This window comes from Canis lupus, chromosome 26 (genome assembly GCF_048164855.1).
Source record: "Canis lupus baileyi chromosome 26, mCanLup2.hap1, whole genome shotgun sequence".
Classification (NCBI taxonomy): Eukaryota; Metazoa; Chordata; class Mammalia; order Carnivora; family Canidae; genus Canis; species Canis lupus.
Window position 1 is genome coordinate 10,080,664 of NC_132863.1, and position 25,221 is coordinate 10,105,884.

Genomic DNA, 25,221 nt, shown 5'->3' on the forward strand with positions numbered 1-25,221 from the left:
GCTTTGGGTAGTAAAAAGAATAATAATACTTGCTTCCTTCCAGAGCAACCTCTCCCCAAAGGAAGGAATTGTCAAGGCTATTAAGAGGCAAGGACTGAAATCACGTTAATAAAGGTCTTGAGCTGTCCTGCCTTAGAGTCCAGCACCATATAATACATATAATCTCAATATATAACATCCAATGTTTAGCATTCTAGATGCTGAAATGTGTAAGCTATCTCAAAAAGAGATTTCTGTACTTCAGACAATTTCAAGCTTCTTCTTTAGGTCTGTCTGTCTGTCTCCTTTCTCTGACTGAGTAAACAAAACGGTATTGACAAAAGAACTGGGGATTCCAACTTTATGCATGTGAAGCATACTGTCAGTATGCTTCTGTAGTCCTACCTACACAAGCATCTAAACAGAAGCAATACTGTATATGTCTGTGTGTTCTGCCTACCTAATAACCACTCTCCTTTCTTAAGAAATAATGATTTTAAAATAATTTTTAAAAAGCAAACAAAAAACAAATAAGTGAACAGACTGAGCGAGGAGCATAGATACTAAAATCCATTTCCTATTCTACCTTTCAGACCAAGGTAGCCAATAAGATGTAAGAGAAAGTACTTGAGTGGAGTTTCCAGGAAAGCTCTTCAAAGGATGCTGATGAACTCAGAGAACATTATTTTTTATCTTCACTCTCTTTTCCTTGCTCCCTCTTCCTGCCTGGAAGAGAGAAGTGATTGATGGAACTCCAGCAAGGCATCTAGGACCACAAGACAATACTGAAGATGGAAAATGGACATTAACAGAGAAAGATGATAAAAGGAACCTAAGTTCCTAATGATTGTGGATCTCCCATATTAACTTTGGTCTCAGCTTTTTTTGGCCTGATTTTTTTTAAAAAATAAAACATCAAACAACAACAACAACCAAAGCTACATGTAGTTTAAGCCACAGAGTTTGGGGCTTCTGGGGCTACTATCGCCTACTGGTATACTCTGTATTTGAGCATCATTGTTTGGGAGAGGCTTAGTAGGGGCATGTGAAGAGATAGTTTGAAGGGGATGGATGGTTGGAGAGCTTGCCCATAGTCCTCGCCTTGACTCCAAGTCCCAGTTGGGCACTGTCCTTCCTCCCTTTTCTTGAATTATGATCCATTTGAATTCATTTAAACACAGCGTGGGCCTTTCTTTTTGTTTATATCTTCTTAAAGTCTCTTTCTCCTGCTAAATTAAATTTAGCTTCAGAAGTATGCAAAATGTCTAAATGTGTGGGAGAGCAGGAAAGTGGGGAGACAGTGGACATTTTAAGGAAAGCAGAGTGATTTGTCTAGCTCAGGTCCTTAACTCCTAGGCCAGTAGGTTTGCCCAGACTCCTAAAATGATCTCTCTCAGAATTGCGTGTGTGTGTGTGTATGTGTGTGTGTGTGTAAGAGAAAGGAAAGAAAATTGTTTCTTTTAGCATGTTGCCACACAGAAGTTCACAGAAATTATTAAAGGGTAACTAAATGGGTATTGTCTTTTTTTTTTCTTTTAGGAGAAACTGCTTTTACAGAAATTTACTATCATTCTATTGAGTTTTCTTTCTTCTCAGAAAAGTAGTATGTTACAGAGCATCCCTGCCTCCAGGCCCTGTTTTACTCATTTGTAATGATATACTATATGTAAAGTTATATTACCAGCAGTTGCAATTTCCCAACTGCTTGATGCCTGATGTCACAAAATTATTACTAAGAGAGGCTGTTACATCTACTGCTTCGAGGCATGGGGAGTATTATTTCAGCAACAATGAGAGCGTATAATAAAGGACTTTAATTTTAATGACAGCTTGAATGCAAGCTGTTAGAAAAATCGAGTGTATGTTTTCCCTATGCAGGTAACCGAATCAGGTGGCTCCCTCGAAACAGCATCTCTTTTCAGCCTACTTTGGATTTAAATTATTCAATTTCATTCAACAAGCATTTATCAAATACCCATTATACATGAAGCACTGCAGTGGGTGCTACAGTGATTGAACAGCAACACCTGCCCTTCAGGAGTTCACAATCTAGTGAGAGAGATGCCTATTAACATTACTTTAATAAAATGCAGATATTGAGAAGTGCTAAAATGAGACCACAATGAAGTGTCACGAGTTGCAGGAGAGGGATGCGTGAAGCATCATGGAGAAGGTGGTGTTGGAGAAGGACTTCAATAGGAATATAATATACACATTCCAGCAAAGGTACCCAACCTCCAACTAAGCCAGCTTAGAGGTGAGAACTCTTGAGGTGTAGAAAAGAAATCAGACATCCTCAACTAGAAAACAGCAAAAATAGCAAAGAAAGGAGAAGCTCTGGAGCTAGCAGGGTGGCAATGTCAGTAAAAATTGGGAACTAATTAGGTGTAGGAGGAGGAAGAAAGAGACTGTACAGTATGACTACAATATCTGTGCTTTCATTACCCTGTGAGGCTGATGTTGTTACAGGATCCACTTTCACATTCCCTTGCCCTGACCATTTATTTCAGTGCCCACAGTCCTGACTGCTAGCACCTGCAGTTTATTCATATATTTATTATGACAAAGGGGTTTCTTTGGCTTCCAAAGCTTGGTTTGCTCCAGCACATGGGATCTGGGAGGTGCTGAGGAATTCACATGCAAGCAGAGCAATTCCTAAGAGATGACTGACAGGACTTGGTGTATTAGTGGCCAAGCTCCTTTGCCACTGGGTGAGTAAGAGCAAGGTACATATCTACATGGGCTTCCAGAGTTCTCTAATTGGATTAAGCTCAGTTACTTGGTGATACTCCTTGACAGGTTGCCTCCTCTTCCCTTGCTCACTTTTCTACTCTCCTATCTTGAGGCACCCTGTCAATCAATATACTACCTACCCTCACATCTTTGTGCCTCAATCTGTTTCTGGGAAAACCCAACTTGAAGACGACTATCATCAGGATTTTCCAAGGCTTTCCTCTGAAACTGTGTATCAGTGTAAGCAGAGAAAAAAACCAGAACTCTGAGCAGAGCAAGTTATGCTGAGTGGAGATGGCAAAATATGAGACAATAGAATAAGAGGTGTTTACAACCAGTACTTAGGGTGAAAATATTGATTCACATGACTGCACAGCCATTTCCTGGAAGTCAGAGATACATGACAATCCTGAGAGAAAGGCAGCAACGTTCTGAACAGGGTTCTATTGCTATAAACACAAGTGCCTTCTTGTTTGCCTTTGTGGGCTGTTTCTACTTAATGATATTCATACAGATCATTAAGATTTTGAAAGAGACCTCGGGAAGGTAACAGTATAGGACTAAGATCTCTCAAATTGTTATACACAGGCTATAAACAAGCATGTGTGGGGAAAATAACAGTGTTGAATTAACATTCTGAGATGGGTCCTTTGGGTGCAAGAAGGAAACATAGGAGAACCTTCCTCTGAGAAATCTTACTTGGCTACGTTGGCTCTCAGCAATCTTCCTGGCTTCTGAGGTAGAAAAACGTCCAGAATCTCAATGGTTCATTTGGCCCTCAGCTCATTCTACGCTATACCTATACTGTGTACCACTGTGTACTGTCTTTTAAATTAGACTGTAATTCTCCTTGAACAGAAGTCTTAGTGGCTTACACAAAGTGACCTATACTCTAGCATGGTAGTTTCCAGGACAGTAGACTCTGGGACAGAGAGTGGACTACAGGAAATTTATCAAGGAGTGTTCTCAAGATTAACAGCTATGGTAAAAGTAAAGGGAGCAAGACTGAATGGAGAAGAAATCCGGGTTGTGATACAGTCACCACAATGCCACAACTGATCCCATGGGGTGCTCTGAAACTGGGACTCCCTTTATAGTTGCCACAAATTGGGGTGAAGGAACTGGGCTTTTATATATTTGCATTAATCAGTCATTGGATGCAGACATCCACAAAAATGACAGATGATATATTTTGTCTGATTTGGGTGAGGTTAATGTCCTATAAGCATTTAGGGAAATATTAATAATTTATTTTTGCCATGAAACTGAAGAATTATGCTGAGAATATTGTATCTATGATTAACATGAATTCAGTAATGACAACATATGCTAACTTCTGTTGCCTAGCTATATGAGTTCTATGTTTTCTAGCAAGATGGTTAAGGCTTTAGGGAGCAAATCTCTGTACTTCATTCTTGGATTCAAAGTATTTTTACCATAATAATTGTTCAGTTATTGTTTACGGATGATGATCATTGTTTTATTGAAAGCAACCCTAAGAAGTAACATCTTTTGATCTGCTACAACACAATCCGAAATATAGGAACTTTAAAAAGATATATAATAAGCTTCCTAGAAAGTTTTCTTTTAGGACTTAGAATAAGGAAAATACTGCTATCTCTGTTAGGTATTATCTTCTGTAATAACAAAAATTTTAACCAAGTCTGCCTTTTTGGTGTAGCTGCCAAAAAGCTCTTCAAATTGATTCTTTTTCATAATTCCTCACATTTTTATCATTATTTATATTTATAATTATGTTACTTCATGCCCATTCATGTGTATTGAACAAAGCTGTATATAAATAAATCAGCATTGTAAAACTGTAAAACTTCTCCTGTGCCCCTAAAAGATATAAATGAAGTTCTACTTTACTCTAAAGTTTTCCTAAGAATTCCAGTCACTCCATACAGACTTTTTGCTATGCTGTTACATGGTTTTGCAGTTCATAGCACTCTAAAAGGAAAAGCAACTGAGGGAAGACTTGAGTAGATTCAAACATAAGAAAAATAACATCAAAGGACGGGAGCTAAAAACAAATAAAAGGAGACCTAGGAATATTCTACTGCATAGTAAAATTTTGGATTTTTCAAGTTATGCCCTTTGGGTTGTCTGTCTAAATACACAAGAATGTCTATAGAATATTTTAGAAAGATTTCCATTAAAAGTTGCCTTTTTAAAGTTTTGGTACCTGAATCAATAAAATTCAGTTATCTGAAAAAAGTTTTTTGTAAGGATGCTAGATTTTGTGACAATAGCCAATTGCTATTATCTGAATAGATTTTGACTAACACAATCCCTTTGCTTCTCTGTGTACTTATACATTTGTTTCATCACTATCAATTCATTGCAATTACATGAATCAGGGTTTTTTGAATTTCCTTTTCTTTTTTTCTTCTAGGTAAAATAGTCAATGTGAATCTGCAACAAAAAAGAAAAAGCAGAATAATGTACTCTCACTCTTAAGAGCAATTTGGTATCAGATTGTTCTGATCATGAATTCTTATTTGACCTCTCCTATGTATGATACTGGGACAATGACTCAACATCTCTGAGCCTCAGTTTCTTCATCTGTGAAAAGGGGGCAATAATACCTATCTCACAGGATGAAGTAAGGACTAAGGGCTTAATTTTTTTTAAAGATTTATTTATTTATTTATTTATTTATTTATTTATTTATTTATTATTTAAGAGACAAAGAGAGAGAGAGAGCAGAGAGAGGAGCAGAGAGAGAATCTTCTGAGCACTGAGCCCAATCTGGGCTGGATTCCATGACCTATGAGATCAGGACCCATGAGATCATGACCTAAGTTGAAACCAAGAGCTGGTTGCTCTATCAAGCCACTAAACCTACTCTAAAGGGGTTACTCTAATTGCTTAACACAAGACCTGACCTACAGCAAACAATCAAACTGCCTATGCTATTACTTTCATTGTATTTGTTAAAATACAAGAAATGAATCTACATACAGGATATAATGATCCAATAAATACTGACTAGTGATTATTTAAGATATTACAAAGTTTTAAAATAAAAGGTCTAGAGTAGATAAAGAGGATATGATTAATATGAAGAATGCATATATTAGTAAATTATTTAAAAAGCTATTATTTGTCAACCTCTTGAAAATTCTATTAAGAAGAATTTGGTGAATAGAATTTTATTTTTATCATTTTGCTTAACAATATAAACCTATCACAACTAAGAAAACTGGGTTATAGTATAGCATATGTAAAGTTCCTGTTAAACTCTAATTTGAAAAACAGAATTGCAAAGGCCACTGTGACCTGCTGATTAAATGCCTTTTGTTGTCAGCTTTCTGTAAATGATGTAATAGAGGAGGAAATGGAGATGATGACACAAATCCAAAGACTCTAGACTCCTTCAGAGCTTTTCAGTTGGAAGTAGGAAAAATGCACTTGTGATCTTTTCACATGAGTGTGTAATCACACAAAGGCCAATACAATGATTGCAAATGCCTTTTGAAAGGTAAAAGGTGCAATGTGTCTATGAAGCGAGAAAATAATCCAAATTTTTATACATAGAAAAAGCATGAGCTAGTATTGAGAATGGGACATTAGATGACTACAATCCTGATTTAGGAAGAGAAACTCTCATGGTCATGAGCAGATTGTTTTCCATATACTCTGAGTTTGGAATGAGGAGGGGACTTTTGGTAGAACAAGTATGACCATTTTTTTTTCCCTACCCATAGTCTTGTCCAATCCAATGTCAACTCTTATGTACTTCCAGGTCATGCTGGAAAGGGAGCCTGCCCTGAATGATTTAACCAGCTAGTCTCATTTTGCTTAACTTTAGTCATCTATAAGATTATAATAACAAACTGGAAAAAGATCAAATTACATTAGAAAAAGAGGACTATACTATGAATTGAGAGATTTTCCTTCTAGTCCTAACTTCTCCCATATTTGGCATTCTTGGATTTGACCTTTTTGAGCTTCAATCATTCGATGAGATGCTTGGATTATATAATCATTAAGATACTCTCTATCATTAATCTCTGTCATTCAAGTACCAATTTTAGATAGTGCAAGGAGTTGAAACACTTCTTTCCCCTGGGATACTAGTTCATATACTAAGCTTGAGCTTCATAATAAAGCTCTCTAAGTGAGATAGCCAGGCCCAAAACACCTCAAAGTCACCTTAACTTATGTAAGCTATATCTGCATAAGCCATATGGTTTGATGGTTCAGATGTGGTTCCAACCACAGCCCAAGAAGACCTGTCTGCACAAATATCACTCCCCCAAACTAGCATGAATTCCATGTTTTGACACCCAATCGAATGTTTCCTGAATTCATTTTAGAAATGGGCTGGGTAGGTTGTCATAGTGAAGACTTCTGAATAGTTTAAGGACCTATTTTACTGATAATACCACGAGGTGAAAGAGGAAAGAAGTAGAAAACTAAATCATAAGGGAACAGAGATGGATACAGAGGGAGAAGGGAGGATGGCAGAGACAGTTGTCCAGGCCTGGCTGGCCTTTCTAAGCAGAAAGAGAAGGAATCAAGTGGTATTCGGCTTCTCCTATCAGAAAGAATGGAAGAAGAGAGATTTAAAGAGCATTTGTAAAGTCTATCAGATTTTTAAAATAGTTTTTCTGCTCTTTACTGCCAAAATATATTACTTCTCTTTCATGTTTCTATGACAACATGAGGCAGTAAAGAATCAGATAAACCTGGACTTGAAAATGGCTCTGTCATTTGCAAACTTTGGGAACTTGGACAAGTTACTTAACATCTCTGGGACTGATCTGTAGGGGAAAGGACGGTGAAAATACACAACTGCCAGGGTTAGAGGATTAAAGTGGGAAAAGATACCTCAAGTACAGTAAATGCTCAATCCATTACTGAAATTTTTACTTGTTCCTGCTGGCTTGTGGTTTTAGGGTAAACTTTCCCAAAATACAGAGGTTTGTGAATGGTCTGAATTAACACAAGATATCATATTTATAACCATTTTTCTCCTCATTGCTAAAATTTGAGGCCACCTGATAAGTTGAAACTGCTGCTGGTTTGGGGGGATGGATGTCACCATGAAAACTCACACATTCCTTATGCTTGCTGTCAGACAGTTCTACAATTTCAAACAAGTTTTTCGTCTTAACCTTTTATGTTTAAACAGAATATTACTAAATTTCATGCCTGGATCTACTAGTTACCCAACGAGTAAGTTTTTTCTTTTTTGTTCTCTGGCACTACTCTAGCCAATATTTGTGTTATCCAATATGCCTCTTCTAACTTGTGTGGTCTATATGAATCAGGCTGCTTTCAAACCCACTTCAATTTCCAAGAAAACATTAGGAAAAGAAATCCGCAGCTGTTAAAAATTGCTATCAAAATATATCAAGCCATAAAACAGAGGCAGAAGTGCATGGTTCTGATAGCTCTGTAGTCTCTCACACATATCACAGGGCATGCCCTACTCTCAGACATCCTTTATGAGATCTAGTGCCTGGCCCTTAATACAGCTGCATTCTGCTCAGCTGAATGCTTCAAGAGTAATCACAACGCAGGAAGAAAAATTCTTAATAAGCAATAATCATTCAAAAGAACACAGTTCAGGGGATCCCTGGATGGCTCAGTGGTTTAGCGCCTGCCTTGGGCCCAGGGCGTGATCCTGGACACCCGGGATCAAGTCCCACATCCGGTGCCCTGCATGGAGCCTGCTTCTCCCTCTGCCTGTGTCTCTGTCTCTGTCTCTCTCTCTGTGTGTCTCTCATGAATAAATAAATAAAATATAAAAATAAAAGAACACGGTTCACTGCTGGTGGGAATGTAAATCAATACATCCACTTTCCAAAGCATTATAAACATATGCACACCCTATGACCTAGCAATCTGAAACCTAGGTAAATATCCAGCAGGGGTACTCATTTGTACCCTGAAAGGCATGCACAAGAATACAGAATATCCCCAAACTGCAAACTAACCAAATTGTTAAAAAGAAAATGGATAGGGAACCTGGGTGGCTCAGAAGCTGAGCATCTGCCTTTGGCTCAGGTCATGATCCTGGGATCCTGGGATCAAGTCCCACATCGGGCTCCCTACAGGGTGCCTATGTCTCTGCCTGTCTCTCTGTGTCTCTTATGAATATATAAATAAAATCTTAAAAAAAATAAAAATAAAATGGATAACTTATGTTATATTCACACAACAGAATATATTAAACAGAATTTTTTTTTTATGGACAAAACTTACAGACTTAATGTTGGGTGAAAGAACTGGGATATAAGTATGTATAAACTATATGGCTCTATTTTTATAAATCTCAAAAACAGGCAAAACTAATCTATTACTACTCAGGATACACTCCCTGCGTGATGGGAGAAATGTAGTAACTGGAGAAAATGTTCTATTTCTCAACTGGGTGCTAGTTACAAAACTGTTTAGTCAGTAAAATTTCATCAAACTCTATGCCTAATATGTATATATTTACACATACACATTATACTCAATACAAAATTTTAAAAATTGCAAATGATTATACAAATGTATGTTCATCTCTGACATGACCTTGGAGAAAAGCAAGAAAAAAATGTTCAAATGGTAGGAAGAGATCTAATGGGTTCAACAAGACAATATGATCACAAGTTCAAGCAGAGATTCTGGCAGGGACTGGATATTTCTGTCCCACCAAAATTCATATGTTGAAATCTAATCCGCAATGTTCTGGTGCTTGGGGGTGGGGCCTTTGAAGGTGGTGAAGTCATGAGAGTACAACCCTCATAAATGAGATTAATACCCGTATAAAAGAGGCCCCACAGAACTCTTTCCCCCTCCACCATATAAGAACGCAGCAAGAAGATGGCTGTCTATGAACCAGGAAGCAGGCCCTTGCACACACCAAATCTGCCAATACCTTGATCTTGGACTTCCCAGCTTCCACAACTGTGACAAATAAATTTGTATTGTTTATATGCTACCTAGTCTATGGCATTTTGTTATAATAGCCCAAACTGACTAAGATGGACTCCAGTGACAAATCTGACACAGTACATTTGAAGACAACTGGGCCGATATCCCTGACATATATGGCTGAAAAGGGAATTACTATTAATATCCTTACTACTATAACAACTATTATCTCTTTATGGACCAGGCACTCTATTGTGGTTCCTTTCAAAAACATGACCTCATTCATCCTTACCAATGACTCTATAAGAAAACACTCAAGTGTCTTTTTTTCAGGTATGGAAACTGATGCTCAAACATGTTTAACTACTCATCTCAAGTTGTTAGAAGACCCTACATGAGAATAATCACTCATACCAGTAATCTATGAAACCCTTGAGTCCAGATCGTGGGCTTCTGTGATTCTGTTCCTTGGCTCCAGTAAATTCCCTTCCCACTTCTGTGTGACATGGCCAATGCTGGTTCTTCTGGCATTCATCTTCCTTTGTGGGTTCAAGTCTGTTCAGTCAGTGTTCTTCAGTCAGTCTGTGAAATATGGGTAAACAGCCATGGCAATCCAGCTCTCCTCCCTCCCACACGCATGCGGTTCAGTTTCACTGATTCCGACATCAAGGCTGCCAGACTGGCTGGACTCCCGGGACTCATTGTGACTACAATTTGCCTATTGCAATTATCAATGTCATCACAGAAGTAACCCAATTTCCTGCTTGCTGTTAGAATTTTTAAAGGTTGATGTGAGGGTAGGAGGTTTTCAAATTCCCAAAGAAATCAAAAAAAATTTTTCCCTCATGGATCCATATAAAATTAGTTGTACTCAGCATCAGCAAATTAGTGGAGATTTTCTTGTAGCAAAAAGGAAAAATATGGTCAGTATGTGCTTATGTTATGGTCTCTAGAGATAGACAAACCTCTGCTCAATTCCTGGTTAAGCTACTTAGTAAGTTCTAGTTTCTTTAATAAATGAAGAAAATACCTTCATCAGAGAATTATTATAAAAATAAATGAGATGATGTATGAAAAGCACTTGGTTCAATCTCTGCTATGTGCATTCCTATTTCCTAAGTGGTAAATAATCACACATAAATACATGCACATATAATTTATTTATAGCATGCTGCATAGTAACATCATGTATTATATACAAATACATGCATATACACATACTCCCACAGAACCAAAGGTTTGTGATTTCTTAGTCTTATAATTTTGGTATGAAACTCTGCTTTTGAGAGAGGTTGGTCACGTGGTGGTTTATTCAAATAGCCAAGAATGGCAGAAAAATACAGAATCATGAATACTAGTATAATAATCTGTGAGCAGTAAAATAGGTTTTATAGAAATCTGAGGGTCTAAATTCTGAGAACTCAAAAAGTGTGAAATCTGTCCAGCACCATGTATTTCCAGGCCACCAACTCAAATGGCAATGCTCACCATACATGTAGCCTGACTTGCATACTATCTGACTCATTTATAGAACATGTTGACACTTTGAGGTTAATAAACTCTTAATTATTAACAGTCTGTAAGTCTACATGTAATAATTGCCTTTTAATCCATTGTCTTCCCTACTCTTTAAGGACTACAAGAGTTCTGTAGTCTTCCTTTATATTTGATATGACCTCTCAAAGAACTGAGAAGGGAATGTTCGGATGGAAATTAGCCACAGCCACAGCTGTGCTCAGGAAGCTAATTCACAGCAGAATTCAAGAAGACTCTGTTCCTTTACTCATTGGTGTTTAATGATTTTACTTCCTCATTACAGTTCTTTTGCCTCAATAGAGAAAAAAATAATTAGACCTTGAACATGGCAATTAAAAAGCAGATATCCTGAGCTCTGACACTTCTAGCAGACCAGCAGACTGTTAAGGAGAGTATCTTTACCCTGTTGGCAAATTTCTAAAAGGTTATAGAGCACTGCTGAGAAAAAAAATCATTCGTTGGCAAGTATGACCTCTGAGTTTAGATGTTCTAAGTTCAGGTTCCTACAAAGCATACAAATATCAGAGTTGGTGCTTTTTAATGCTGCCATATTTCCCTTAAGTCACGCACTAATACTTTATTTCCAAGGTCTGTAAAAGTTTTTCTTCCATTATAATGTTAATTATAATGGAACAAAACTATAACCTGGGTTAAAAACACCAGTAATCAAGTAACTCTATGTTGTGAAGATAATATATACTGTTTATAAAAATGCTACTTATTAAACCCAATGAGATTCACTTAGAAAAGAAATTAGGCTTCTTTATCAGCTGGCAGTTCGGTTTCTAACTGACACATATTAGGAAAAGACAGGATATTTTTCACAGAAGAAGTAAATATAGCTATATCATATAGACACTCTGCAATCAGTGTGCATGTTAATATGGGAAACACAACAAATTTCTGTTGTTTAAGCCACCCAGTGTGTGGTAATTTATCATGGCAACCCTAGCAAATTAAGACAGTTACCGTGCTTAATTTCAGACTTACTGCATAGTGAATTCAACTATACATTAGAGGTGTTACAATTTGAATCTATCACTGATGAACTGCTCTACAAAACCACATTCAATTGAGGCACAATATTTATTTTGCTTGAATTGAAGCTTTATTATGGGACAATCTACTGTCTGCTGCCATCTATACATGCAGCTGATAAGGAACAGGAACTCCTGCTAACAGTAAGTGAGCCACCATTTAGTAGATCCCAAATTCCTGATCTATAGAAACTGTAAGATAGTAAATGTTCATTATTTTAAATCACTAGATTTGGGGTTAATATATTACACGGAAATATATACCTAATACATTTATCTGATATTCATTTTCTCTTTCTATTGGGAGAAACCTTATTTATCATTCAGGTGACAGTCTTTAGTGGTTAAAACATACTCCCCAGCTCTGTGCAAGTAGAATCGACCCTATGAGCACAATTATGGCAACACACTGCAGACAGGAACTTTCAGAGAATGTCTAAGAATGTTTTGCTCTCCAGATAAATATGTTTTCTCTCATCCCACCTTGAATGTGTGATGGCTAAAGCTATACCAACCACCTTACCATCAACAGGGAAAGGTCAAGAAGATCATGCTGACCTTGGCTCTCATGTCATTGAGCTGCTGAAGTAACACCAGAATTACCTGCATTTGGACTTGTTATGCAAAGGGGAAAAAAAGTCATTTTTAAATCGGTTTTTCTGTGACCAATAATGGGAATACAATCTTTCCTGATAAAAGCTACTTCTCCATCTTACATCATTTTGGGAGTTCTGGCAATAGCTTCTCTGTTTTTATTATCAGAAAAGATTATTCATTTACTGGCATGGAAGGTTTTACTACCTTATTTTTAAACATTACTTAAAACTGGATATTTTCATATATTATTCCCATCTACAGTATTAGTATAAATAAAAAGGAACTATCAGAAAGAGAAAAATGGAAGTGATAAAAGGAATGAAAAAGGAGGAAAAAAAGGGAAAAAAAGAAAGCAGACAAGATAAAAAGCTATAGATCTGGTAAAGAGAAAATGATAAAGAGGAAAAATATATTTTTTAAGCCTGTGGAAAGAAATTGGCATGAAGATAGTTAAAAGAACCTAAACATTTAAAGTGTAAAAACATTTGTTGTCCCCTTCTAGATGTCAAGTAGTTTTTAAATATCATGTGCAATGAGATTTTTATAAGGATTAACTTTTTTTCTTAGTGTTTGAACTTTGACATTAAGCAATGAAAGTCTAAACTTGAGATGCTTTTGATAACTGTCTTTCCTGAAAACAAGATATGAGGTGATAATGAGTTGAACCTTTGAAAACATAGAGTGTGTTTGCAGGTTCTGGTTATTTTATGGGTTACAGACAGAAATTTTTTAAAAAACCAATTACTCTACAGAGATTGAATAGAGATGGGATAAATACACCTCCCCCCAAAAAATGTTGTGTTAATGGATGGCATAAACGGTTTTCTTTTCACATTCATATAAAATGCATTGCACACATATTATCAAAAAGAGAAGAAAATTACAAGTCAAAGCTCTTTATAAGCCATTTGTGAAAATAATACCCTTTGGAATATTCTCCTGTTAAAATTATCAACTTTATAGTTACAGGAAAAATAGACTGATATGTTGTTTAAAGTTTCATTTCATTTTAAGTGGGTGTTTTTGTTAATTTCAACTTTGGTAAATATTAAAATATTTTATGATACTAGAGTCATCCTGTTTGACTTGAGTCTCAGGTCTACTACAAGGTTATATTGCTTTCAGAAAAGACTTGCCTTCCCTGGGCTTTGGTTTCTTCCCATGTAAAATGGGGAAAAGAAGGGCAGCCTGGGTGGCTCAGAGTTTTAGCGCCGTCTTCAGCCCAGGGTATGATCCTGGAGACCTGGGATCAAGGTCCCACGTCAGGCTCCCTCCATGGAGCCTGCTTCTCCCTCTGCCTGTGTCTCTGCCTCACTCTCTCTGTGTCTCTCATGAATAAATAAATAAAGTCTTTTTTTTTTTTAAGTGGGGAAAAGAATAATACCTACCTTATGGGGCATTTTGAAAAGTAGGTAAGTAAATCAATGTTAAGTATTTAGAATAGGCATGGTCAGCAATCAATGCATTTATCTATTACTTTGTGACTATAGATGTAATAATGAAATATCTAGAAGTGAATATCACCTATAATTGTTTGTCAAGTAAGTAGAAAAGTGAAAATGTAGGAATTAATCACAAAGTGTGAATCCATAAGAGATATATGAACCTCAGAATCAAAGACATGCAAACAATCAGTCTTCAGACTTAAGGCTTAACATTTTTTTTTTCTTTTTGACAGAATTGATAAGAGAAATCCTAAAATTAGGATAAACCCACAGCAATTTTACCACCTTCCTCTCCTATAGTCCTCTTTGAAGATGTGTATATTATTTTAAATAGTTTTTCTTACTTTTTTATGATACAAATAATACACGTTCACTATGAACTAAGATACAAAATAGCACTAAATAGACAAAAAGAAAAAATACATAGTATGTACATATTCACTATCAGAGGTGAACACTGTCAATTTGGTGTATGCTCTTTCAGACCATATTTTGTGAATTTTTAATAGTTTAAATAGATTTAACAATCTACATATTTTCATATAAAATTGGATAATATTATTCATGCTATTTATAATATGATTCTTTTATTTATAATTACATAAAATGATTTTTATGTCAAAAAGCAGTTTTTATAGTATTATACTCAATAGCTAGTTCTTATGAATTTTTCAAAATTTCCTTATACCATATTAGGTATTTAATTAGTTTTTGTGTTTTCTCTATTATAAACAGTAGTGACTGTTTCTTGTAGCTGGTAGTTTAGCATATGCTTGAGATCCACTGCTAAAAATAAAAAGTTTTAGACTTTTGACACATGGCATAGCTGTACTCCAAAAATGCTGTACACCATGTGCTATGTTTTGGGTGCTTCTAATGGGTCCCTACAGGCATCGAGAAAGTGACCTCAAACCACATATGGGTGTAAGAATTCTCCAAAGTAACTTTTTTTCTTTAAACAGTTAAGTTAAATAGAACCCAGAATGTCTTGGAGCATATAGCTTCTGATGTAAACCCAATGTCTAGATCATGTGTAGTATACAACCAGAAGCTAAGAGAGTTTAAACTGAAAGCCTGACAGATATTTAAAGAAGGATGTATCATTGTTCTAGTTTAAAGCAAGAGAATTGTATGAATAATTAATCCCTCCCCCCAACAACAACAAAAAAGTGTTTTTACACTTTCAAATAGGTGTAAAAATAGGAAATTATTTGCCAAAAGTAAATAACTAGAGTGTAAATTTCTCTTCCTGCTGAGACAGAAAAGTTTCAACATCACAGCTGGGTTAGGAAATAAGATGTATTACCAGAAAATATTCTACAGGAATGACCTCTTAGCATTAAAAAATAAATAAATAAAAATTTAAAAAGGAAAAAAAAAAGTCAAAGAAAACCTTCAGCAGAAAACCAAACAGTTCCGTTTAATGATACATGAAGCATGGCCACCCTGTGTCAGATTTTTCCTTTTCTAACTACACCAAGAGGGAAGGTTTCTGGTGAGGGAAGCATATTGTTTTTGGTAAGCACATCAATGGTTGGGTCTTAAGGGTACCACTTCATATTCTACAGGAAGTCATTTCTAAAATGAGGTCTAAGGCCTTACTATTAATAATAGATTAAGAACTATCTTAAATTCTGTCTCCTGTTCCCAATCAAACCCAAACATCTCTTTATTCTTTTTTTTGAATTTCAAAACCTGAAGAGGGGTGACACTCCCACTTCCTCTATTTTGAGAAGTAAGTTCAAGGTACTCCTTAGGGGATGTTGGTTAAAAAATAACTGTTACTGGTATTCTCTGATTTTGATGGTTACTCATCCAGTAAGCCACACAATCAAATATTCTCTTAGAAGGAAAGATTTATATCTAGCTAAGTCTTTAGGGTTCCATATGTTCCATCTGAGAACAGAGAAATCAAACTATTATAATTCTTAAGTTCATAGGAAACATTCATACACATTATCCTATTGGGTACTCAGAAACCCTAGGAGTGTGTCAGGTATGGTTATTGCAATTTAATCAGAGAGGAAACTGAGTTGTGGTAAGGTTGAGAAGATTCTGAAAGGGCATAGCACTAAGTGGTGGAATCAAGAGTCCAATCTACTTTTCTTTTTATATGTGTTACATTTAGGAAAATTGGAATTTAGTATATTTCATCATTCAAGATTTCTAACTAAGGAGCATTACTTTCTCACTGTGTTTCTAATGTTACTCCCAAAATTTAATTACCTTCAACTTATATACAATTGGTTACAGCTAGTGTTTTTCCTTTAAAAAACCATTTTGTGCTAAATCTGATTCTGGATAATTCTTGACCATGCCTGCCATATTTGTTATGAGTTAGTGGCTATGCCAATGACTTAGTGGAAACATTCAAGTATCATTTACAGTCCAGTGAAGTTGATGTGATCAGTACTGTTTAAGCCCTTGCTTATAATAAAGCTGAAACTTGTTTTGAATATGTAACAACACAAAGGGAGAAAAGATCTTGCCTACCTTTGCATTGATTACTATATCTTTATCTGGACTGATAACCGAATATGTCATTTAATTTGAAGAAAAAGTTCCCTGAAATGGTAGAACTAATCCATCCTGTGTGGCATCCTTGGAGCAGTCTTTATGAATATGTCTTCCCAACATCAAACATAAGAAATCACTCTTCTTTTCTCTCCATGTTTGTTGAGGTTGAGATATGCCTCAGCAATAGTTTTTTATTTATTTAATTTTTTATTATTGGTCAATTATCCTAGGCTGCAGCAAAGTTTACAATACTCCTCTCTCAAAGGACTTCCACCAATCCCTAATTGCTTTCTGAATTTCACCCTCTTTTTCTCTCTGGAGCTGCCATAAAATTTGCCTGACCACCCAGTGTTCACTTTATCAGTATGCCTAGTACTATCACTTGGATTCTTTTTTTTTCAGCTCATAATGGTCAAAGCTGTACAACAGAGCAGGAACATGAGGACCATGTATAGAAAGACTGTAGTAGAGTAAATAAACAACTTAGGGATGCCACTCTAAATGAGGGAAGTACAGCATGAGGTATGATCAAATACTCATCAGCTAAGAGGGTAGGCTAACATTCCCTCTACAGAACTGGCTGACTGCTCATAAGAAAAATCAAAATCACTACACTCATCAAGTATACTCACATATATGCATACATACACGTACGTGCACACACACGAGATAAACAGCTCTATAGTAAATAAGTAGTGTAGGGGCAGTGCTGAATGAGGTGTCAGATCTCTTAAGTCTAATGCAGATTTTAAGAGGCAGTGTGGAAGAAGGCAAAGTATTGTTTGTGTTTGAGAGGCAGTTTCTTAGATACAAGATTCTCTAACTAGCTAGGTCATCTAACTTCCATGACACAGCAGACTGAAGGCTTTCAAACTGGATTTCATGGAACACTGGATTTCAGTGAACAATGTTCACTCCTGTGAACACCAGGAGTTCACACCATGGTGACAATAGAAGGAGCCATGGATGTTCTCATATGGACTCAGACTTTCAACAAATTTCACCCAGAACCTGATTTTGTTTGAATATAGGTTTTTAAGATTTTCTAATGTAAAAAAATAAACAAATTTCTAGGGTCTCTTCCAACTCTTATATTTTTATACCCCAAATTCCCCTAGAAGAGAAAAGAGCTAGATGATTCCATTCACCCTGTCACAAACAATCTTATCCTCCAACTTCTGAAGAATTACCGATTTGGCTACATTTTAGGATGGCATGTTATAAACATGGCCATACAAGGTCAGTGGCCTCCAAGTTATCTGATGTTTCACATTCGACAAAAAGGTAGAAGAAAAGAATATGTTGATGCAGTGTTTCAGTAGGAAAAATCAGGCAGGAGAAAGATTAACAAGAGTATAGGGAAAGGGTATTAGTTTCTAGCCCACTCCTTATACTTTTGCCAACTCAGAGAGAGAGAGAGAGAGAGACAGAGAGAGAGAGAGGCAGTGAGATAGAATCAGAGAGAAAAATAGAGAAAGGAGTTGTTAATCTGATTGGTTAGTGTATGAGCTGTTGATTGAGTTTAAATTGTATAAAGCCACTCTCTTACTTGATTCATACTTTCAAGTTTGAAGAGCACAGGAATTTCTGCATAAGTTTTGAACTGCAGCTCCCAATGAACCACTAGATATTAAAGCAATATTCAAATGCCCCATTCACTAGCATTGCTTGCATGGAGCTCTCTTGATTGCTCCACTAATAGAGTTTTAGCTGGGCAAGACTGAAGCATTCCTGGGTTCCTTGGATATCAAAAACTCCTGTTTGCCACCAAAAATAGTTGAGGAAGAAATATGCAAAAATACAACATGAATGTTCAGGTTAGATTGGAGTTCTTAGTATAACATCCAGCCAGCCTTACTTTTGTAGGTAGACCTTTTCATATATAAATGGCACACATTCTGAACTCTCATATTTCCCTTTTTCTTTGAAGCTCAGCAATATTCAAAGCCAGCCCTTGAAATCTGGAACAATATTTGCTAGGTACAATTTTACAAGATGCATAGTAATGATAATTTCTTGTCACCCAGAACCTAGAAAGTGTTTAAAAGTGAGTCTGTTAAAATATCTGATTTTCTTACAGGGTATGGTTCATAGGCCACACTTGTGGGTGAGGCCATTTCCATGGTTGGACTGAGTGGTTTTGTTTTGTTTTCTATCAGAAAAGCACAGCATAGAGTATCAAGATATGACACAGGTACCATGTAGTAGTCAGGAATCTGGCAAGAAACAATTCACCTCTGATGGTACAGAGACTGGAATGAAGGGCTTCCTTAGATGCGATGGTAGATTTCATGCAACCAGGAAGATACATCAAGACATGAAGATATGGGCAAAAACAGGAAGAAATTCTTAGCCCAGCAATGAAAGCACAGGGAGAAAATGTTGTTACTGGAGGCTTGTGAGCACTGGCTCCATGAAAGATGGTCTCTGGACAGGAGCTATAGTCTTGGACGAATATAGCCTCTGCCAGAAATGCAATTCAAAGCAGGAAGGGAGAGGTAAGAAATATTGCAATCTTTATCTTTCTCACTCCTCTCATTTCCTGCCAGTGACTCCCAATGGCTAATCCATTAAGTGACATATATCAAATGGCAAAGGAGTCCAGGTTATATAGTCCAAACTATCAGCCTGTTGGTGGCACAGATTAGGGTAGAGAACAGATCTGGAAATATACATGTGTAGTGGGACAATTGAAAATAGCACAGATGCTTAGCCTAGGAAAATATATACGCACAGAGGGGGTTTGTGAAACCCCTAAAGCCTATATATATATATATATATATACACACATATATCAGGTTAAGAAACTGAGAAACTGAATATATTAATGACTTTCAAATCTATATCTACAGGCTATATAATCTTATCTTCCTCCCAAGTATGGGAGACATATACATATATCTACCTACTGAAATAGGTAGATCTTCTCTCATATATCTCTATATCTATCTATCTATCTATCTATCTATCTATCTATCTATCTATCATCTATCTATCTATTCATCTATGATTAGACATCTCTCAGATATCCATTGGGCATCTCAAATTCAAGGTACTCAAAACAGAAATAATTATCTTCCTCCTTCTTTAAGATGTGTTCCTTCTCACAGATTCCCTTTTCTATTAGCTTGAATCAACCTCACTAGACAGGCCAAATCTCTCACTCTTTTTTCCCTTCACTCTGAAATCACAGCAGTGACTAAATCCTGTTAATGCCACCTCTGAGTATCTTAGGAATATATACTCTTACTGCTGATCATGTTACCACTTCCTTGATGAAGAACTCCATCACCTCTGGCCTGGACCACTGTCCCTTCACATGTTTTCCCTACCTCTTACTTCTTCCCATCAGTCTATTCTCCACAAAATCATGGAATGACTTTTCTAAAAATAAAATCCCATCATGCTATTCCCTTAATTAAAACACTTCATCTCACCCTTTTACTTATAGCAATTCAAATCTATCCAGAGTCAATTGCATGCACAGGAGATTTGTCTCCACTGTTCCAAGTGAGTAACAGAGTTTTTTTTTTTGTTTGTTTTGTTTTGTTTTTGTTTTTTTTGATAGCTTTTGTTTGTTTGCATATGTTTTGAATGTCTTTCTCTCATCTTCACCACAATTTGCCTGGTGAGTTTCTGTTGACTTTTTATTTGAAACTAATGTTTAAATTACAGGAATGTTGTAAGAATAACATAATGATCTCCCATATATCCTTTCTTAGCATTTTCATTCATTCTTTAAAATACATTTTCTGGAATACTTTTTATGGTCCTAACCCCATCCTGTGAAGTTCATTTCCTCTTTTTCTGTGAACTGTTTGCCCCCCCCCCCCGCCCCTTTATTGTGACTGCACTTTCTATACCATTCTGTGCTTTGTTTATCTGTCTGCATGTCACTTAACAGGCCAACTTCCATAACAACAAGGGCAATGTATCATGAGGGATTAGTGCAGAGCTTACCTGCAGCATGTATAAAAGAGATTTGTGCTGAGTAAGTGAGTGAATGCCCAATCTTATGATTAAGAAATTTAAAAAGACCTAAGGGTATATGGGTTTTTTATTGTGTGTGGTTTTTGCCTTGTTTTGTTTTGGCTTTGGTTTTGTCATCCTATAAATTGAATTGGTGCCGCTAGCTTCTCTCTATTCCAAAGGAACTAGAAAAAAAGAAAAGAATCTGTTACTCTGTGAAGAGACATTTTGACACCATCCTGGGTGAAACTTCTTAGTTCATATAGACACTTGAGAGGAGATAAGTTCAAAAGGAGAGAATCCCTGATATACTATGTGATGGCCCACGTGAAAGATTGTGCCAAATGTGCTACATAGTCCCTGACAAGCATGGGCGGACTAATTATCTCTCTTGGGAAAACCTATAGATTCCTTGCAGAACTAAGAAAGTTCCCAGCAATGAGGTGAACAGCCTTATCAGCAGGAGGCAATGTAAGATATCTGAGGCCCTGAAAGGGAAAATAATAGATCTAGAGTCACATCTATCTGTACAGACCATATTGAAGGATGTCACATACATCTACCTACTATGGAATGGGAAGAGGTTTGGAGGAACATGGTGGTGATTCAGAACTAGGACAAGTTCCCAGCAAAGAAGATACATAGGCATTTGCTGATTTGTCTTCATTCTGGGCAAAACTTCCTTCCAATACATAGTAGCCCAAATGCTTATAAGCTGTAAAGTAAGGAGCATATAGGTTTGTGTGTAGGAACTAAAGCAGGGTACCTAAGACCCAAGGGCAGCCAGAGCATTTTCAAAATAAGCTCATCTATAGCTCTATCAAGTATAAATGGTATTTCAGATTTGTGGCCTTAAAAAGCAGTCAGGGAAAATGCACTCCAGGAGAGGAACCTAAGGAATATAGAACAAGTGTGAGGAGTCAGGACTCTAAGATCTACTCTAGCATATCAATGAGCTGAAGCAACTATCCCCTAATGAGGATCTTGGGAATAAAAAACAAGTTTAGATAAGGACTAAATGGATGAGGGGGCAGTAAGCCTACCAAAATAAATGTATAAAATTCTGAGTGTTCAACAAAAATGGAGTACAGTCACTAGTGTAAGTGTTGTGCTGGGAATTTTATGAGGAATTTGTCATTCCTTGTACATCATAAATAGACATCATGACTAGACTGTTAGTAATATGCAGCAATGGAAATGTTTCAATACATTGCATCCAAAAAGAAGTCAACCCTCAGCAAACATTTATTGGGAATTCTGTCAATGATTTTCATAGTTATATATGACAATTTCCTGTATTTTAGGTCATTCATTTTGCTTATCCCTCAAATACCCTCTCCTCTAGCAACTATCATTCTGTTCTCTGTACCTACGAATCTGGTTTGGTTTTGTTTGTATTCTTTTGTTTTGTTTTTAAATTCTGCATATAAGTGAAACCATATAGTATTTGACTTTTCTTCCTGAATTATTTCACATAGCATAATATCCTCGCAATACCTCAATGTTGTGGCAAATGGCAACATCTCATTCTTTTATGAATATTATATATATGTGATATTATATATTAGATATATACGATATATATGATATTAAATATATATATATGATTTCAGAAATCTGTCCAGATTGACCATTTTTAAGTAGAATTGTTTGGGGTTTTTTGCTATTGAGTTGTATGAGTTCTTTATGTATTTTAGATACTAGCTCCTGATCAGATATATGACTTGCAAATATTTTTACCCTTTCAAGTAGGTTGCTGTTCTGTTTTGTTGATGTTCTTTCTCACCATAAAAAGCTTTTTAGTTTGATATATTTCCATTTGTTTATTTCTGCTTTTGTTGCCCTTGCTTATGGAATTAAGTCCAAAAAAAAAAAAAATCACTAACACTGTCAAGGCATTATATTTTCTCCTAGGAGTTTTATAGTTTCAAATCTTACACTCAAGACTTTAATCTTTTTTGAGTTATTATTTTTAAATATGGTGCAATATAGTGGTTCAGTTTCATTCTTTGCATGTAGCTGTCCAGTTTTCCCAACAACATTTATTGAAGAGAGTAAAGAGATTGCCCTATTGTATATTTTGTCTCCTTTGTCATAGATAGATAATATATGTGTAGGGTTTTTTTTTTCCCCTAAGCTCTCTATTCTGATCCATTGATCTATGTCTCTTTTTGTGCCATGCCATACTGTTTTGATTACTATAGTTTTGTAGTATTGTTTGAAATCTGGAAGTGTGAAACTCTATTCCTTCTCAAGATTGCTTTGACTACTTGGGTTCTTTTGTTCCACAGGAATTTTAAGATTATTTGTTCTATTTCTGTGAATAATACCACTGGTATTTTTATAGTCTCAATAAATTTAGGGGCACCTGGGTGGCTCAGTGGTTGAGCATCTGCCTTTGGCTCAGGTCATAGTCCCGGGATCCTGGGATAGAGTCCCACATCAGGCTCCCTGCAGGGAGCCTGCTTCTCCCTCTGTCTACGTTTCTGCCTCTTTCTCTGTGTCTCTCATGAATAAATAAAATATTTTAAAAAATAAATAAATCTTAAAAGACTGAATTTATTTTATTTTAAAATAAATTTTAAAAGACTGAAACCACATGGGTGGCTCAGTCAGTTAAGTGTCCAACTCTTGATTTCAGCTCAGGTCATGATCTCAGGATCCTGATACTGAGCCCTACCTAAGGCTCCATGCTCAGCAGGGAGTTTGCTTGAGATTCTCCCTCTTCCTCTCCCTCTGCCCCTGCCCCCCACACATGTGTGTACTCTCTCTAAGATAAATAAGAGAGAGAGAGAGCGTGTGCACAGGAGGGGCAGAGAGAGAGAGAGAGAGTCCCAAGCTCTCTGTTTGATTCTGCCTGTTTTGCAAATTACCTATCTATTCCTGTCTTAAAGGAGTGGCTCTATGTAGGAGATGAAACTTTTTTTTTAACCCTCCTCTAGTTCTTGGTTATCTCTCAAGCTAGGCTCTTTTGATTTTCTCCCACCAGTGGGGTCCAGAAATCCAATCCCCCTAATTACCCAATGCTGGCACTCAAGAGGTGTTCTCTGTGTGGGTTGTATGCACCCATTGGCTCTGGCTGGGTCATGTGACTGGTGCTGCTGGAGAGAGGCAGGGGTGCTTGCCCATCAGGTGTGAAGGTACCATGTGAGCAGCATGGGGCAAGGGCATGTGTCCATGCAGCATATGCTGTGGGAGGGGGAGGTCTACTTGCATGTTGCACCTAGCAGTATCACCTAAGTGGCACATGGGGAGGTGGTGCTGCTCACCCACATCTGGCATTATCATTCAAGCAGCTGGGTCTGCTCACGTGCTGCTATTAGATGGTTGGAGTAACTGTACAAAACTCACACTCAAAAGAACCAGCAAGGTAGACAGAGCCCATAAAAATGTCATCTGCCAGTGTTTGGTTCCCAGAGAAAATCTTGATAGACCTTTGCTCCTCTGGCATAAGCTTTAGGTTTAGCGATTTCCTTCACCTATATCTAGACTCTTTTCAAAGTGCTGCTTTTTGTACTGAGTCCTGGGGAGAGTGGGTCTGTGCACAACCCCTTTAAGAATGAAAACAGTTCCCTATAGCCCTAGGTTTCCCCTGAATATAATTCCCTGGTTTTCAAAGCCAGATGTTTTGAGGGCTTGTCCCTTTTGTGTAGGACCCAAGGGTTAGGATGCCATGTGGGATACAAACCCTTGCTCCTTAGGGAGAAGTTATATTTATATTTTTGTTGTTGTTGTTTGAAATCCTTCCTGATTATAGGTCACTGTGGGTGATGGTGGTGAGCACATCTCAGCCTTTCCTACCTTTCTTGATGTGGCATTTTTATCCTTTGCTGTGGAGTAGGTATCCAACTAGTTCTCAGGGATTTTTTTCAGAGTGATAGTTCCATATACAGCTGTATATTTGTAATGTCTGTGGGAGGAGGTAAGTTCAGCATCTTTCAACAATGTCACCTTTTTTTTTAAAAAAAAAAAAAGATTTATTTATTTGAGAGAGAGAGAGAGAATACGTAGAGCACGGGGAGGGGCACAGAGAGAAGTAGAGAGAACCTCAAACAGACTCCCAGCTGAGCATGGAGCCCAGTGTGGGGCTTGATCTCATGACTATGAGATCATGACCAGAGCCAAAATCAAGAGTTGGATGCTCAACCAACTAAGCCACTCAGGTAACTTTACAATGTCATCTTGAACCACCTCTCTGTATTTTATTTTAAAAGATATATAAGGGCCACATCTGTAATAATAAATAGTGAATATAAATAATTTCCATTCACAATTGTATTAAATGCCAGAAAATAATAAGAACTAACATTAATTCATTCTTTACTATGCACTTTGCCCCAGGTTCAGTACCTTACCCTTGAAATACAATTTTGAATAATTTCTGTATACTAAGGTACAAAATACCTGCACAGTATGTTAGAGATAAAATTTTAAAAGTATGAGCACTTCCAAGATTATAAATACTCAACTTGCCAATACCTTGAAATAAAGAAATTGCCATCTGCTCAGGATCCCTCCCTGCCCTCATTCTC

At 36.8% G+C, this 25,221-nt stretch overlaps 1 protein-coding gene and 2 long non-coding RNA genes across 8 annotated transcripts in view; 2 read left to right on the forward strand and 1 right to left on the reverse strand.

The window, feature by feature from the left end:
• LOC140618054 (uncharacterized) overlaps window positions 1-6,024 on the forward strand; it is a 40,355-nt gene extending 34,331 nt beyond the window's left edge. The window contains exons 3-4 of the long non-coding RNA XR_012018213.1: window positions 573-5,320; window positions 5,402-6,024. This is a non-coding gene — a long non-coding RNA (uncharacterized lncRNA). The remainder of the gene's footprint in view (window positions 1-572; window positions 5,321-5,401) is intronic.
• The window catches only part of MACROD2 (mono-ADP ribosylhydrolase 2), a 1,923,575-nt gene that overhangs the window by 1,181,809 nt on the left and 716,545 nt on the right, over window positions 1-25,221 (reverse strand). The window lies entirely within an intron of this gene.
• LOC140618058 (uncharacterized) overlaps window positions 20,643-25,221 on the forward strand; it is a 140,783-nt gene continuing 136,204 nt past the window's right edge. For 2 of the 3 annotated variants that reach the window (XR_012018231.1, XR_012018228.1), the window contains exon 1: window positions 20,651-20,711. This is a non-coding gene — a long non-coding RNA (uncharacterized lncRNA). Of the gene's footprint in view, window positions 20,712-25,221 lie in introns of all 3 variants that reach the window. The other variant, XR_012018229.1, reaches the window with a different exon arrangement.